We start from the raw sequence: 6,348 nt of genomic DNA, 5'->3' as shown, positions 1-6,348 counted from the left end.
CCGGAAATAAAAAGAGAATGTGGTATCTTGATAGTGGTTGCTCAAGGCATATGACCGGTGACAAGAGTCTCTTCGTCACCTTGGAATCAAAAGGAGGAGTAGTCACATTTGGAGACAATGCTAAAGGTCGAATTATTGGTGTTGGTAAAATCTCCATATCACCCTCCTCATTTATAGATAATGTATTGTTAGTTAATGGACTAAAACATAATTTATTAAGTATAAGTCAATTTTGTGACAAGGGCTTTAAAGTGTCATTTGAATCATCACTATGCATAATTAATAGTCCAATTGATAATGAGATCATACTCACAGGACGTAGGCATGGAAACGTTTACATGGTAGATCTTGATGATCTCACCATGAGGGATGGCCAATGTCTTGTAGCCATGAATCCCAAAGTCAATGAGACTGGTTGGTTATGGCATCGTAGGTTAGGGCATGCTAGCATGGATTTAATCTCTAAATTGATCACAAAGGATCTAGTCAAAGGACTACCACAAATAGACTTTGAAAAGAATAAAATTTGTGCGGCATGTCAATTAGGGAAACAAACAAGAAGTTCTTTCAAGTCTAAGAACATAGTCTCAACATCAAAACCCTTAGAACTAATTCACATGGATTTGTTTGGACCCACTAGAACTGCTAGTCTAGGGGGTAAGAAATTTGGTCTTGTCATTGTTGATGACTTTTCACGTTTTACATGGGTTTCATTTCTTGCACACAAAGATGAGTCCTTTCTCGCTTTTGTCAAGTTTCATAATAAGGTTTCGAATGAACTCAATCTTAAACTAAAAGCAATTAGGAGTGATCATGGTACCGAGTTTGAAAATCAACACTTTGAAAAGTTTTGTGACGAAAATGGTATCAATCACAATTTCTCGGCACCTAGGACACCCCAACAAAATGGGGTGGTAGAAAGGAAGAATCGCACACTAGCCGATATGGCTCGTACCATGTTGTGCGAATCGGATCTACCAAAGTATTTCTGGGCTGAAGCAATAAATACCTCATGTTATATCTTAAATCGTGCTTTAGTTAGATCCATCTTAAAGAAAACACCGTATAAATTGATAAAAGGTAAGAAACCAAATATAAGTTACTTTCATGTTTTCGGTTGTCGATGCTTTATTTTGAATAATAGAAAGGACAATCTCAGTAAATTTAGTGCTAAATCAGATGAGGGGATCTTCTTAGGTTATTCCTCATCTAGTAGAGCATACAGGGTCTTCAACAAGAGAACTCTCGTTGTTGAAGAATCCATTCATGTTGTTTTTGATGAAACTAATGGAGATTCTTCTAGAAAAGCAGAAGATGGTGATGCAGGTATACTTGAAGACCGAATAAAGGAATTCTCCATACAAGACAAACAACATGAGGATGAGGTCAAGGAAGATACAAATCAGCAAGATGAAGAAGGTCAACCTCCATCAAAAATTCAAGATTTTCCTAAAGAATGGAGGTATGCACATGGTCATCCAAAGGATCTAATCCTTGGTGATCCTTCACAAGGTATAAGAACTAGATCCTCTTTAAGAAACACTAGTAATTACCTTGCTTTCGTATCACAAATAGAGCCTAAATCACTAGAAGAAGCTGAAAAAGATGATAATTGGATGAATGCTATGCAAGAGGAATTAAATCAATTCGAAAGAAATGAAGTTTGGACTCTAATGAAAAGACCCCCTAATGTTTCAATTATAGGTACCAAGTGGGTGTATAGAAATAAACTAGATGAAGATGGAATAGTAATAAGAAACAAAGCTAGACTAGTGGCCAAAGGATATAATCAGGAGGAAGGAATAGATTTTGACGAAACTTTTGCTCCTGTTGCTAGATTAGAGGCTATTAGACTACTTTTAGCATATGCATGCTTCATGAATTTTAAACTTTATCAAATGGATGTAAAAAGTGCATTTTTAAATGGCTATATAATGGAGGAAGTTTATGTAGGACAACCTCCAGGTTTTGAAAATCACTTACATCCAGATTATGTTTATAAATTGCATAAAGCATTGTATGGACTTAAGCAAGCCCCTAGGGCATGGTATGAAAGGTTAAGTAATTTCCTAATTGAGAACAAATTCAAGAGAGGAAATGTAGACAAAACCCTCTTTATTAAAAGAAAAGAAAATGACTTATTGCTTGTACAAATTTATGTGGATGATATAATTTTTGGTGCTACTAATGATAGTCTTTGTCAAGAGTTTGCCAAGCTTATGCAGGGAGAATTTGAAATGAGCATGATGGGTGAGCTCAACTTCTTCCTTGGGTTACAAATAAAACAATCAGAGGAAGGCATCTTCATCAGTCAGTCCAAATACATCAAGGAAATGCTGGAAAAATTCAAGATGAAGGATGCAAAGGAAATCAGCACACCCATGGGCTCAAGTTGCAAGCTAGACAAAGATGAAAAAGGTAAAAGTATAGACTGCAAATTATACAGAGGTATGATAGGCTCTCTACTTTATCTTACTGCTAGTAGACCAGATATATTATTCAGTGTTTGTATGTGTGCTAGATACCAAGCATGTCCTAAGGAATCACACTTGCAAGCTGTTAAGAGAATTTTTAGATATCTAGTAGGGACATCTAATGTAGGCTTATGGTATTCTAAACAATCTGACATAAACTTAATTGCTTATTCCGATGCTGATTTTGCCGGGTGCAAACTCGACAGAAAAAGCACAAGTGGCACATGTCAATTCTTGGGTGCCAATTTGGTTTCTTGGTTTAGCAAGAAACAAAATTCAGTTGCTTTGTCCACAGCTGAGGCTGAGTACATTGCAGCTGGAAGCTGTTGTGCCCAAGTTCTTTGGATTAAGCAACAACTTGAAGACTTCGGTATCAAAATGGATAATATACCAATTAAATGTGATAATACAAGTGCAATTAATTTAACAAAAAATCCTGTCCAACACTCTAAGTCAAAGCATATAGAGATTAGGCATCATTTTATTAGGGATCATGTGCTGAAAAATGATGTGATGATTGAATATGTATGTACAGAAAATCAATTAGCTGATATCTTTACAAAGCCCCTTTGTAAAGAAAGATTCAATTTCTTAAGGAATGCCTTGAGCTTGTATGATCCTAGCAAATGAGTTGAATTTGTATTGGATTACTTTGCTACTCAAACTAGTAATCAACCTCAAGGTAGACATAAGTGAAAACATGAATTCATCTAAGCTAAATGACGAACTGTTTGACTTTCCGGAGGATGGTTACCCTCCCTTGGACTCTTCATGGAGATATTTTCAGAACCTATTTCATAAGTATTCAAAATTTGGTCAAACATTCCTCATTTCAATATTAATAATTCAAAAAAATTATTATCAAATTATTATAGGTTGTATCATTAAGGGGGAGGATCACAAACAAATTCACTCTAAGTTTATCAAAAGAGATCATGTCGATTAGGGTAATTAACCAAAATTGGGAGAAGATAGAATACAGTCTGAAATTTTTCAGTGCCGGAGACATCTCTGGCAAATCGCAGAGACGTCCCCCCAAGGGGAGACGTCTCGCCTTAGTCGCGGAGACGTCTCGGGGACCGAATGAGGGCTTTTTAAATAGGTCGAAATCGCTCGAGCCGACTCGAGCTTTCTCCCTCATTCCCGACCAAAACGGAAAACCCTAGCCTCCATTTGCTCTCCACCTCAAATCCCAGCCTCCGTTTGCTCTAAATCACAAACCCTAGCATCCATGGCACCAAAGAAAGCTAGGACAACCCGTGGGAGGCGACCTAGAGTAGCGGCCGACGGTGAGGAATGGCGGGAAGAACCCTCCGCGCCTTCTCCTCCGGTTGCTCCGCCGACCACGACGATTTCCTGTGCAAATCGCACAGTCACGACTGGTAGGTACATCGATTTCTCCTTTTTAGATCATGAGGGGTTCTCTATTGGAGAGAGACTCCGAGCTCAAGGGTGGGAGCACCTTTGCACACTAAATACCTCGACCTATCCCGGCCTAGTTAGAGAGTTTTTTAGCAATATGGCATTAGGGGACCAAGGGTACACTGGATGTGTCCGGGGGACATTAGTGGAAGTAAATGAAGATGTCCTATCCACTGTCCTACAAATCCCTAAGGACGGTGAGGCTCCAACCTCACTTCCCCAAAGGGAATTAGCCCTAAATCTGCTGTTAGGACAAGAGGACTGCGGCCCTCTTGATGTTATCAACTCCCAAGACCTAAACGCCGAAATGAGATTACTTTTAAGTATTGTCAACCGGGTCTTGTTTCCCAAAACCGGTCGCTTCGATTTTGTTTCGGAGCGAGACTTAGCTATTATGCATCATATCTTACAAGGGATCCCTCTAAACCTTCCTAGACTCATGCTAAATTACATTGCCCTATGTCATAGGTATTCTAGATTTAGTATACCCTATGGCATGATCTTTACCTTAATCTTTAAACACTTCAAGGTTCCCATTCCAACAAATGAACCTGCAAAGGCCTTGAGAAACACTGACTACTATAATGAGGGCACAATGAGAAGAATGGAGTTTCATAAGATAGATGGGTCGTGGGTCAAGGTTCCAAAAAGAAAAGCACAAACCATAGAGCCTGAAATCCCACATCATGAGTCTGACCATCACTCTCCTCCACCTAGCCACATGAACATCCCTGATATTCCCTCCAGCTCAGCTGGACCTTCCACATCCATGCCACCACCTCCTCCAGTCAGTGGGCCCTCCTTCCTATCAGAGGATCAGATGCACACCTTAGCATCTGCCATTTGCCAGTAGATAAGGGAGGAGATGAGATCCATGATCTCCACAGAGTTGGCCCCCATCAGAGCTTCACATGAAGGGCTTCTACAAGAGATGAAGGATATTAGAAGTCAAATTGAAGCTACAACACAAGAAATAATTGGTATGGGTGCCACCCAAACCATCAGATCATTAGAGCTCAAGGACAGCTTGAAGAGCATTTCCAAGAGTCTTAAAGAGCTAACAAAGCCAGATGGCAATGTGAGCACCTTAGTTGCCCAACTCAGAGGAAGAATTGAAATGGCAACTATAGAGTTTGAGGCACTTGTGGCAGGTTTCCACAAGTCACAGGGAGATCAATTTAAGACCCTCATGGATTCTATCAATGCATTCATAGATACAGCTTGTAAGGCTTATGCACAAAGTACAACTAGTAGGCCCCATGAGCAACGTCGCCGATGATGGATATCTTGTAGGATCTTCTTTTTGTAAATCCTAGGCTATTTTGAAACACCTTTTGTATTAGAAATCAATACTTGTAATGATTTCTTCTTTTGACTATGTACTGACTTCAAAGGTTTATGATGACATATGAATGAATACAATCTCTTTTGAACACTTTGTGTACATTGCCAATTCTGCGTATGTGTTTCTGTGATTGTGTATGTGATTGTATGATATGCCATAAAAATCTTACCACATACCTTGAGTGTTCAAATTTGATACAAAGAAACAATGCACATAAAACAGGGGGAGCACATCTTGTGATAACTATGTTAAACTAAAAGATAAGTCTGAAATGAATTCCAAAACAAAGGGGGAGTGATATGAATACATTAATAGAAATGACTTGGACAGGGGGAGCACAACTTGAATATCCTTGAGTAAAATGAATGCTGAATTCCACTATAAATTGAGTCTTAAGCACCTAAGGATAATTTGTCCCCTTCATGTTGCTGACAAAAAGGGGGAGTAGATAGTATATGGAATGCAAAATTTATAATAGATATTGAATATGGAGATATTGAAAGGGGGAGTATGAAAGGGGGAGTAGACATGGATATTGAATATGGAATGCAAAATTTTTAATCTTACTCCAAAGTTGAATTAGGAAAGATAAAATTGAAGAATATTGATTTTAAGATAATTGCCCTTCTGGAAAAGAAAGGGGGAGTCAAAAAGAATCTAGCTTTCAATTATCTTCAGCATCAATATTTCATTTTAACTTGATTCAAACCCAGTTCATATGCCAAAATCATTTAAGAACTATAAAGATCAATCTTATGCACAAGAAAATATTATATCCGATCAAATACTGTGTATATGTTTAAATTTCAAATTTTGCATATACTCAGTGTTTTGTCATCATCAAAAAGGGGGAGATTGTTGACCCCCTAATGGATTTTGATGAATACAAAACACTAGAGCATAATTCCATTATATCTTAACAATTTAATTAAGGAATTCATGTGTTTTATCTAGAATATTGTTGAGAAATGTCTAGGCAAGTTCCCATAATTTTTATGAATTCATTGAAGAACATTTTGAGTTAATGAAAAAGTTCAGGGACAGCCGAGACGTCTCCTGATGGTTTCAGAGACGTCTCTGGCACAAACAGGAAGAACTGGCACACTT

Source organism: Phoenix dactylifera, unplaced genomic scaffold (assembly GCF_009389715.1).
Source record: "Phoenix dactylifera cultivar Barhee BC4 unplaced genomic scaffold, palm_55x_up_171113_PBpolish2nd_filt_p 000377F, whole genome shotgun sequence".
NCBI lineage: Eukaryota > Viridiplantae > Streptophyta > Magnoliopsida > Arecales > Arecaceae > Phoenix > Phoenix dactylifera.
Note: the sequence above shows the minus strand (reverse complement) of the source record.